Source organism: Syngnathus typhle, linkage group LG15 (genome assembly GCF_033458585.1).
Source record: "Syngnathus typhle isolate RoL2023-S1 ecotype Sweden linkage group LG15, RoL_Styp_1.0, whole genome shotgun sequence".
Classification (NCBI taxonomy): Eukaryota; Metazoa; Chordata; class Actinopteri; order Syngnathiformes; family Syngnathidae; genus Syngnathus; species Syngnathus typhle.
In genome coordinates, this window is record NC_083752.1 from 11064113 (window position 1) to 11075652 (window position 11540).

The window sequence follows — 11540 nt, forward strand, 5'->3', positions numbered from 1 at the left end:
AATGGTGCTACGGTAGAATGTAGTCATGACGGCCGGAGGAGCACTAGCTCGCCTGAGTTTCCGCAGGAAGTACAGGCGGCGCTGAGCTTTCTTCGCCAGTGATGTGGTGTTGGTGGACCAGGAGAGATCCTCACTGATGTGCACCCCCAGGAACCTGGTGCTGCTCACTCTCTCCACCACAGCACCGTCGATGGTCAGCGGCAGGTGTTGGGTGTGACCCTTCCGGAAGTCAACAACAATCTCCTTGGTCTTGTCGACGTTCAGCAGGAGGTTGTTGTCCCTGCACCACGTGGTCAGAAGGTCAACCTCCAACCTGTATTGAGTCTCGTCGCCCTTGGTGATGAGACCCACCAGAGCAAATTTCACAATGCGGTTGTTGCTGTAGGTTGCAGTGCAGTCATGCGTAAGCAGGGTGAAGAGCAGCGGACTGAGCCCGCAGCCTTGGGGGCCCCCCGTGCTCAGCGTGATGCTGGCGGAGATTTTGTCGCCAACACGTACCACCTGAGGCCTCTGACAGAGGAAGTAGCCAGTTGCAGAGGTAGGTACTGAGGCCCAGCTTGTCGAGTTTGCAGATGAGTCGTTGTGGCACAATTGTGTTGAAGGCAGAACTAAAGTTCACAAACAGCAATCTCACATACGAGTCCCATCTCTCCAGGTGGGTGAGGGCCGAGTGGAGGGCAGAGCAGATGGCATCCTCAGAGGACCGTATGCAAACTGGAAGGGGTCTATGGTGGGGGGAGAATGGTTCTGATGTGCCCCATGACACGCCGCTCAAAGCACTTCATGATGATGGGCGTCAGTGCCGCGGGGCGGTAGTCATTGAAGCAGGACGTAGCAGGTTTCTTCGGCACAGGTACGATGGTGTCAGACTTGAAACACAAAGGGACGATGGTCTGCTGCAGGGAAATGTTAAAGATGTTTGTTTGTTTGTTTGTTTATTTCGAACATTAAAGAAATACAAGAAAAAAATAAAAATACAGAAAAATGGTAACTCCATACTACAATAGAACATAAAAAGAAAGAAAAAAAGATATTGCATTATAATTTTTCCTTTATCGTAAAATCATATTTGTTCAAAAGGGAGTAGAAGGAAGCCTACGCTTATCTGACTCTACCCCATGTAACTACATGTTTCTGTTTGATTCTGTCAAGAATTTGAAGATAATCAATATATTAAAGAGAAAATATATATATATATATTTTTATATATATATATATATATATATACTACCATTTTTTTCCATGTATAATGCGCAAAATTTAACTAATTTATTGTCCTAAAATCTGGGGTGCGCATTATACATAGGTCCAAAAAATATACATGGAAAAAAACGGTATATATTTTTTTTAGATAAATACAAAAGCAACTTAAACAACTTCACAGCATGTTACGGTATCCCGTCAATATTTTGTCCTTAAACATTTTTTTAAACTTAGGTAAGGTTCTTTAGTTCTTCACTGCTTGTGTTCCATAATTCCACACCTTTAACTGCTATACAATGTAACTTTAAGTTTGTTCTCACCAAATCTCTTTTAAACATAAGTGTTCCTCTTAAATAATAGGTACTTTCCCTCCACTCAAACAACCTCTGGATACTGTTTGGCAATTGATTCTTTTTTATTTTGTACATGAGTTGGATGGTTTTAAAGTCGACTAAGTCGTTGTATTTCAGTGAGTTCAGCTTAATAGAGGGTTAGATGGTTCTCTATAATCAGCATTATTTACAAGTCGTATTGCTTTTTTTTGAAGAATGAAGATTGGATCTGTGTTTGTTTTGTATGTATTGCCCCACACCTCCACACAGTACATAATGTATGGGAGTATGAAGGAGCAGTACAAGGAATATAATGATGACTGATTTATAAGGTCTTTTACTTAATACAATACTGCGAGTGATTTAGAATTTTTTGATTTGATATACATTATATCTGGTTTCCAACTTAATTTATTATCTATAAGCACTCCAAGAAATGTTACTTCATTTACTCTTTCTATTTCTATATTATTTATTGTAAGAATTTTGTCTGTGTTAGTCGGAAATTTAGTGTAGGTTTATTTGTGTCAAACCAACTCTGTAATTTTTCCATTTCAATACCCACAGTATCCAATAGTTGATCCAGGTCATCCCCACTGCAAAGCAGGTTTGTGTCATCTGCAAAAACTACGGCCTTGAGTAACCTGGAGACCTTGCACATATCATTGACATACAAAATAAATAACAAGGGGCCTAATATTGAGCCCTGAGGAACCCCACACTTTACCTGCTTTAGTTTTGATTTACAGTCCATAAATTGCACATATTGATTCCTGTTTGATAAATAACTGTTTAACCAAGTGTATCCCATATCTTTCAAGTTTTGTTAACAGAATTTCATAATTTACAGTATCAAAAGCTTTCTTAAGATCCAAGAAAACACCTACAACAACATCGTTTATTTTCAATAGCTGTTGTTATTTCAGCTACGAAATCTAACAAAGCTAGTGTGGTGGTCCTATTTTTCCGAAATCCATACTGTTGGTTACACAGAATATTTTGTTTTGTAATAAAATCATCAAGCCTTTTATAAAATAATTGTTCTAATATTTTGGAGAATTGTGGGAGTAGAGATATTGGCCTGTAATTTGAGAATATGTGTTTGTCCCCAGCTTTATATATCGGAATAATTTTAGCAGTTTTTATTTCACTCGGAAAAACACCATTTGTCAGAGATTGGTTGCAGATATGTGTAAGGGGTTTCACCACACATTCAATAATATTTTTAACAAGTGACTATCTATCCCATTACAGTCAGTTGACTTTTTATCTTTAAATTCTCTAACAATTTCTATTATTTCCTCCTCATTCGTTCCCCTTAGAACCATACTTTCGGCTATGGGTACATCCTTAATTAGGTCACTTGTACTCCCTTTTTTTGCTACTTCCTTTGCCAAAGTAGGCCCAATACCAACATAGTAATTATTAAACTCCTCTGCAATCATAGTAAGATCATTTATACTTATGTTATTACTGTTTACAAAGTAAGAAGGATATATTGGCTTTCCAGTTCTGTTTTTAATAATCTCATTTAACACTTTCCATGTTATTATTGTGTTACTCTTGTTTTCCTCCAGTATCTTGCTATAGTAATTCCTTTTACTGTTTCTCATTATTTTAATCAATTTGTTTTTGTAGGTCTTATATTTTAATTCAGCTTCCTTTGTTCTTATCTTTAAGAAATCTTTGTATAATAGGTTTTTCTTCTTGCAAGCATTTAAGATTCCCTTTGTCAGCCATGGTTTTTCCACTGAATTTAGTTCAACTGCTTTCTTAGTTAGGATAGTTCGGATATAATGGCCATGAATGTGTTGTAGGCTTCATTTACATCACCCACATATACCTTTTTCCAGTCTTGTTTTAAAAGATCATTTTTGAATGAGTTAATTGAATTACCAGAATTCATTCTACACATTTTAAAAGTTATAGCATCCTTTTTTTTCTTTGTACAGTTCTGGATCACTGCAAACACTGGCAGGTGGTCGCTTGAATCATTTATTATCAGTCTAGTTTTTACTTTCTTTTCAATTACATTTGTAAATATATTATCAATTATAGTGGCACTGTGAGATGTGATTCTAGTCGGACGGGTTATTGCGGGGTAGAGACTCATACTGTACATTAAGTTAATAAATTCTGTTACTGGAGTCAGCTGAAGTGGGTTCAATAGATCTATATTATAATCACCACAGACATACACCATTTTTGTATCGATTTTTCTTTCATACATTCCTGATAATAGTTCACTAAATGTCTCAATACATGAACCTGGACATCTGTATACACAGCTTACCAGAATGTTTTTAGATGATTCCATTTCTATTTCAACAGTAATACATTCCATGATATTATCTATTGCTTGAGACATACTTCTTACTATCTTACACTTATAGTTTTTATCTATGAATAGAGCAACTCCTCCACATCTTTTCACCTTCCTATTTAATGTATAACTCTCATACCCTTCTATTTCAATCTTTTCAGACTGATCTTCCTTTAACCAGGTTTCAGATATTGCAATTACAGTAAACGGATTATTCATATCTTTTAAACATTGTTTGATCTTAGATATGTTTGCTTTTAAGCTCCTACTATTAAAATGTATAATTGATATTGCTCTATTTGTTGTTACCTTCTTGTTAAATTGCTCTACAGTATAGTATTTGCAGTTCCTTTGAGTGTCGTTGATAAAGAAGTTATTCACAGGATCAATATTGTTCTCTATGTCAAATCCCTTATGATCAGTGAAGTCAAATGTTTTCAAATCAAGTTCTTCATTTTCAGTTATCAGTGCTTGTTTGTTAAACACACCAGTTGGAAAAGAAAGGCATTTGTCAATACTGTTCATGGTGGGTTGATAATTTCACCAGGTTTTTACCTTCCATGATCTAAAAGTACCACAACTTGAGGTTCAACAGAATGATGTACAGGTTACTAGTCTCCTTCGTACCTCTATGGCAGTGGTCCCCAACCTTTTTTGCGCCACGGACCGGTTACATGTCGGAAATATTTTCACGGACCGGCTTTTATATAAATAAATGATACATTTATATAAATAAATAAATAAATAAATAATACATTTATAATAAATATATAAATATGATGAAATAAAATGATACGACTGACATAAAAACAAGTACAAATGACAAAAATAAAACTCACCATTACCGTTGAATTAGTGGGAGCACTGAGTTTGTTTCTCAGAAACGAGCCGGTCCCATCTAGACGTAATCGGAGACAATGACACCCGAAGTGATTAAGGTTTGTGTTTTATTGCAGGATGCTTGGTCTCCATGTGTTGAATCAGTTTTGAATGCTTCATTGCCTGGTTAGTAGGGATGTAAATCGCAGGTTTTGTCACGATACGATATCATATCGATACAAAGAAACACGATACGATATTTGCCGATATCTTAAAGCCTGCTGTGATTCATTCACGATACATCACAATATAGTGCTCTATGATCGATATATGAACAATATCCTGATTTATATCAATTCATACGCAAAATCAACAAGGTACTGCAAACTCTTTATTTAGGAAATTACAAGAGTATTGTAGTATACAAAGTGCTTATTTTAACACTGAACTTTGATGTCGTGTTTTTTCTTTAAATGTGCGGCAAGATTTGTGGACCCTGAATATTTGATCACCGGATGGCAGGATTTACAAACTGCACGTGTCTTGTCCGTTGAGCCATCTTTTCTTTGGAATCCAAAGTGCTTCCAAACGAATGACTTGAAGCCTAAAGGGGAGCAAATTTCCTCGTCTTTTTGGACACTAGCCATAGCACCAGCCCAGGAGCCGCGTATTAGTTGTCGACTCCCCTTTCACGTGCCTGCTCTGCTCACAACACAACACGCGCGCACTGCTCCCGGAAAAAAGAAGCAAGCAACAATGAACTGGATTTTAAAATAAAGTCGCATCTAATGTCCAAGGTCAAACGCGGCGATATAAATCGATGTTTACAGCGGAAACTGTACTTTTGCGCTATATTCTGACTGTCTGCTGCATGCACAGTTGCTTCGTTTTGCTCCTCTTATTTATTTATTTATTTATTGTGTTATTTGTTTATTTATTATTTATTCATCATTCTTATTATTTATTGATTGTGCTTTCTTGTTTTTATATTGTGTCGTTTACTTGTATGTCTATCGTGTAATATGTCTCGTCACCGTGGGATAGAGAAAACGTAATTTCGGTTTCTTTGTGTGTCTTGACATGTGAAGAGATTGACAATAAAGCTGACTTTGACTTTGAATGATTCATGAGAAATTTTACCAAATGCCAGGTAAAATATGCATAAATGGACAGTAAGAGGTCTAGCCTTGTATATTATATCCAAATTAGGGACTGATAATAATATAAGGTATGTCATATTATCTGTTTCAGGTAAAACACTCTCAACGGATGAATGATCCTCCCCTCAGACCTTGGGTAGCAATAGCGAAAGATGGTCAGATCCTGTGCTGCCACTGTACCTGCATGGCTGGATTGGGTGAAACATGTTCACATTCAGCAGCATCCCTGTTCGCCCTGGAGACACTAATACGTATGAAGACGGCCACTTCATGCACATCACTACCTTGTCAGTGGCTGAAACCATCAGCATCGCACATAGAATATGCTGAAGGATGCAATATCGATATTGCCCATCCAGCCCAGAAACGAAAGTCAGAAGCTTCAACTTCTGAGGAAAGTGCTGCGAGAAAACTGCTGAATGTTCCTCCACCAACTGAAGAGCAGAAAGCTGCCTTTTACAAGGCTTTGTCTGAATGTGGTGGAAGACCAGCAATTTTGAGCATTGATCCTGACTATGCTGACAACTTTGTGCCAAGGGCAGTGAAGCGAAAGCTTCCTGTACCTCTCTCACAGCTGCACGATTGTGACGATATGAAACTCAGCCCAGATGAACTTGCACTAAAATGCCGGTCAGAGATAGAGAAGTTACATTCCATTATCAGAGAGTAGGTTTGTATTTTTTTCGCACTTAGTAATTAATATATACATCATAAATAATTTATTGTTCTCCAACCTGTTACAAATAATCTAATCATAGTGAAAACAATTTTTATTAAAATGTTTTTCAGATATCTGCGGTTGAAGAAGAGTCCAGGGGGCAAGCAACATCAAAAACTTGGTTTCAACAAAGAGCTGGGTGAATTAGTTCATCAAGTTCTGCACGCAGATTTTTACACTCTGCAGTGAGGGAATCCATTGCTTCCCCAGTGATATCCGTCTGTGTGGCAGTAGTCACCATGCCTTCTTTTCAAATCTCAGCGTGCACCACATCTTCACCAGCAGGTAGTTGATCATTTTCACAAGGGACAGACTGGGAAATATTGACAAGTGCTACTGCTGCTGCCAGGTTCCTGGGGGTGCTCATCAGTGAGGATCTCTCCTGGTCCACCAACCGCATCACTGGCGAAGAAGGCCCAGCGCCACCTGTACTTCCTGCGGAAACTCAGGCGAGCGAGCGCTCCTCCGGCCGTCATGACTACATTTTACCGTGGCACCATTGAGAGCGTCCTCTCCAGCTGTATTGCTGTTTGGGGTGGCGGCTGCACTGACTACAACTTGAAGGCCCTGCAGCGCATAGTGAACACGGATGGTAAGATTATTGGTGCTTCACTCCCCTCCTTGAAAGACATTTACATCTCTCATCTCACCCGCAAGGCGACCACGGTTGTGAGTAATGTGAGTCACCCCGCTCACTCTTTGTTTGAGCTTCTGCCCTCTGGGAAGAGGTATAGGAGCCTGCGCTCCCGCACCACCAGAGTCAACAACAGCCGCATACTCCAGGCTGTTAGGATCCTGAACTCTCTCCCCCCTTCTGCGTACCGTCCTGTACTTTCTTTTCGAATCTCAGCGTGCACCACATCTTCAGTTGATCATTTTCACAAGGGACAGACTGGGAAATATTGAAAAGTGCTACTGCTGCTGCCAATGCCCTCTCGTGGTCTCTCTTGCGCTGCTTGAGATTTTGTCTTCTCTCAAAGATCTTCATTGAACATTTGAGTTTTCGTTTGTGAGGTGACTGGGTATGCTCAAATATACTTGGCACATAGTCTGGGGATAGTGGATCTTCGCTTTTTGCACCTGAAACAATTAAACGATCACATTATTCATAATGACTACCATAAATAATTAAGCACGTTGTTGAAGGGGATATACCCAGTTCAATTTGTTTCGTAATGGCATTTCATAACTTGACATATTAAAAAACTGAATAGAGTGAAATCATTCAGATACTGTACCTGTCTGTTCAAGTTGCTACAATTTTTATTTTTCGTTTATTTTTGCATAATGCTTCATTTGAGTGGCTTGAAAACTTAACCAATAAAAATTTTAACCTTGTGCCAATGGCTTGAAAACTTTACCAATGTAGATTTTACCTTGTGCCAAATGAAGTAACAAAAAGCCTCTTGTTCAAAAATGCTTCATTAAAAAAAAACACAAGGTTCATAATTTTTTTTGAAATTTCCTAATGCATTCACTCATTAGAATTGTTCAATTCCAATATGAAGTTCAATATTTACATTGATAAAGTTATCAAGCCAATCAGATGAAGCATCATGAAAAAATAAACCAAAAATAAAAACGGGAAGGTGAACTGAAGAAATCATCCCATTCCCTGCCTTGCTCTTCTTGCTGCCTTTCTAAAAATGCACCCAGCATTTTCAACAATCATATTTGTATCATCCCATATTGTAATAAAGTAAATCAGGGGTGAATAGTTTGTTTACATACCTGATATGAAGTGCTCATTGTATATCCTTGTGTAAATCGTAGGTTTCCATCGTTCACGACGAATCGCCGCGATTCATTTATCGCATTTTTGGATGTTTGCCGGAAATCTATAGAAGCTAAGATTTGGTTTATCAAGCTCAAATAGCAGCAGATGTAACAAGAAAGCGTGTGTGAGTCGTTGACCGGCACTGAAATGTTGACCGGCAAGATGGCCGCCAAGCTAATGTGCGCGGCTGATGACGTCAGCTGCAAAGCCTCTATACCTGATGGTAGCTCTCCTCCTGGGGCTGGAGGTGGTATCCCACTCAGCCTGGTGTCAGATCTCCTCCTGGGGTGGCTAATGGTGCTAACTCACTGGGCCTGGTGGTGGCTGTCCTCCTGAGCCTGGTGATGGTAGTCTCCTGGGCCTGGTGGTGGGTGTCCTCTTGGGGCTGGTGGTACTAGCTTACTGGGCCTGATGTTGGCTCTCTTACAGGGGCTGGTTGGGCTAGCACACTGGTCCTGATGGTAGCTCTACTCCTGGGGCTGGTGGTGTTAGCCTACTAGGCCTGGTGGCTAGAGGTCCGGTGAAGGCCGCGGGTCCGGCGTTGCTGGCACGCAGTCCGCCGACGGCCGCAGGTCCGGCGTTGCTGGGACGAAGTCTGGCAACGCCCGCGGGTCCAGCGTTTCTGGCTCGAGGTCCGGCGACGGCCGCGAATCCAGCGACGCTGAAGTGGGACCCTAATGCGGCCGCAAGTGTGATGGCGCCGGGAGGAACCCCAGTGGCGGCCACGGGTCTGGAGTCGCTGGAGCGAAATTCGACGCCGGCCGCAGAGCCGATGGCGCTGGGAGGCTCCGACGTTTGGTGGATCGGCGACTTCCCAACAAGGAAGAAGTCTCGGCGTGATCGCTCTTTGACGTGATCGCTCTTCGATCAAAGTTTTTGAACAATGAAAATAAAACGAAAAAGAAAATCTTGTTGTAAGAAGAATGGTTTGCTGTTGAGGTCACCGATTCACATTGACCCTCGCACAGGCAAATCCTCGCAACAATCTGTCAGTCTCACTTCCTCCATGTGGATTTGTATCCATTCAATTCTGCATGCCAATTGTTGCTATGCGTTTTGATGTCCGTGAAGACACCCATAAGCTCCCCAGCGCAGTCCTTCAGCGCTCGACCTGGGATGTTGTCAGGACCCGCAGCCTTACGGGTGTTGATAGCGGCAAGCGTCCTCCTCACGCTATCGGCAGAGAGGCTGCTTGTGTGGAGGGGGAGGTGTCTTCAGCGGGCAAGTGCTGTTCTGAGCGTCAAAGCGAGCAAAAAAGCGGTTCAGATCGTTGAGCAGACGGATGTTGCCCTCACAGCTCTGCGCGCGGGCTTGTAGTCCGTGATAGTCTGAATGCCCTGTCAAAGGCACCGTGCGTCCCTGCTGTCCTTGAAGTGGGCGGTAGACTTGCGAGAGAACGCCCTTTTCGCTTCCTTGATGCCCCGGGACAGGTCGGCCCTCGCTGTCCTCAAGCCAGCCTCATCCCCCGCTCTGAAGGCTTTGTCCCTGGCCCTCAGCAGCCTGAGGACAGCCCCTGTTAGCCATGGCTTCCAGTTAGCCCGAGTGACGATGAATTTCGAGTGGGTCACATCATCAATGCTCTTTGTGATGTAAGAGGAAACAGAGTCAGTATACTCCTCTATATCCGTCCGATCGTTGCAAGTGGCCGCCTGCTTAAACATTTCCCAGTCAGTAGTGCCAAAGCAGTCTCGCATCTGAGGCACCCTCAGGCCACACCCTTACCCCCTTGCGAACCGGCCTGGATGCTTTCACCATTTGTCTGTATGCGGGCAAAAGCATAACAGTGAGATGGTCAGAAAGTCCAAGATGGGGGAGGGGGGCGGCTTTGAAAGCTTCTTTATGTGTAGAGTAGACCAGGTCCAGGAAGCTGTCGCCACGTGTTGGAAAATTAACATGCTGGTGAAGCCTCGGAAAAGCAGACTTTAGGTTAGCATGATTAAAATCCCCAGCGAAGATGGTGAAACCGTCGGGGTGCGTCGTCTGTTGTTCACTGACAGCCTGGTACAGTTCACTAAGAGCCGTGATCCTGTCGCCTTCGATGTTGGAAGGCGGGATGTATACCGCGACTAGCAGAATCGCAGTAAATTCCCTCAGCAGGTAAAAAGGACGGCACTTAATGATCACAAACTCCGCCAGTGGCGAGCAGTGCTTGCATACCATTACACAGTCCCGGCACCATTTGTCACGGATGTAGACGCATATTCCACCTCCTCGCGATTTTCCCCCTTTTACAATGGCCCGGTCCGCCTAATAGCATGCTAGCCGCTCCAGATGCACAGCAGAGTCCGGAATGTTGACCGTCAACCAAGTCTCAGTGAACACGAGCACACAGCAGTTACGCACTGTCCGGTTCGTAGATCTGAGCAAGCTAATGTAATCCAGCGATCGAACATTTGCCAGAAGAATGGAAGGCACGGTCGGGCAAGCTGGGTTGGCCGCCAGCCTGGCCAGGACGCCTCCGCGCTTGCCCCTCTTCTGCCTCCTCGCACACCGCTTCCGACGCTTTCCATCCGGGGAAGGAATAGCAGGCGAGTCCGGCAACGTTTCAGGACGGAGCAGTCCGAGCTCCTTTAATGTCCCCCCTACAAAGTCCAGAATGCCACAAAACTCGCTTTCACCTATGTCGAGCAGAACCTGCCTGCTATACTTGTAGCACGACTTAGTACGACGAGACGAACACATACAACTGTCGGACAAACACTCATTAAACGAACAAAACACCGTTCGGGCGGGACAGAGAGAGGTCGCTGCGTGTGCACGCGCCGCCATCTTGATAATTTTAAAAAGACAGTACAATCCAAGTAGATTTTGTGAATTGAACAATTTCTTGTTGTCATGGTAAGCAATTTATACCAATATGACAATGGTTGTAACTTTTAGGGTGTTTAATTTATTTGGGTATGTTAGGATACGGATTTTAGCTATTGATCTGACTCCAAATTGTGATCAACACTTAACACAAGAATTGCTATGTTCTAATCCACACACTGGCGCACCTAACAATTTTGCGAGTTCGTTCTGTCAAAGAGAAGACCAGTAGATCAATTAGGCCGAATTTACCAATTGTTTAATCCTGACAAAGCAAGCTAATACAGGCGCCTGGGCCTTGGGTCCTTAACACAAAAACTCGTGTGCCTTCGTGACCAGAAAGACAAGACATTCTTCCGGGTTGCCCAGTTTTAAAGAAACACAATATGAATATTCAAGC

The 11540-nt window shown here is 42.3% G+C and overlaps 1 long non-coding RNA gene across 2 annotated transcripts; it reads left to right on the plus strand.

Annotated features, from left to right (window-relative positions):
* The first annotated feature begins 6411 nt into the window (after positions 1-6411).
* LOC133168434 (uncharacterized) lies at positions 6412-8234 on the plus strand. 2 transcript variants are annotated; one of them, XR_009718212.1, is made up of 3 exons: positions 6412-6503; positions 6627-6840; positions 6905-8234. It is a non-coding gene; the product is annotated as an uncharacterized LOC133168434 (long non-coding RNA). The 2 variants fall into 2 exon arrangements; XR_009718213.1 differs by having other exon boundaries at positions 6440-6507.
* Positions 8235-11540: the final 3306 nt, after the last annotated feature.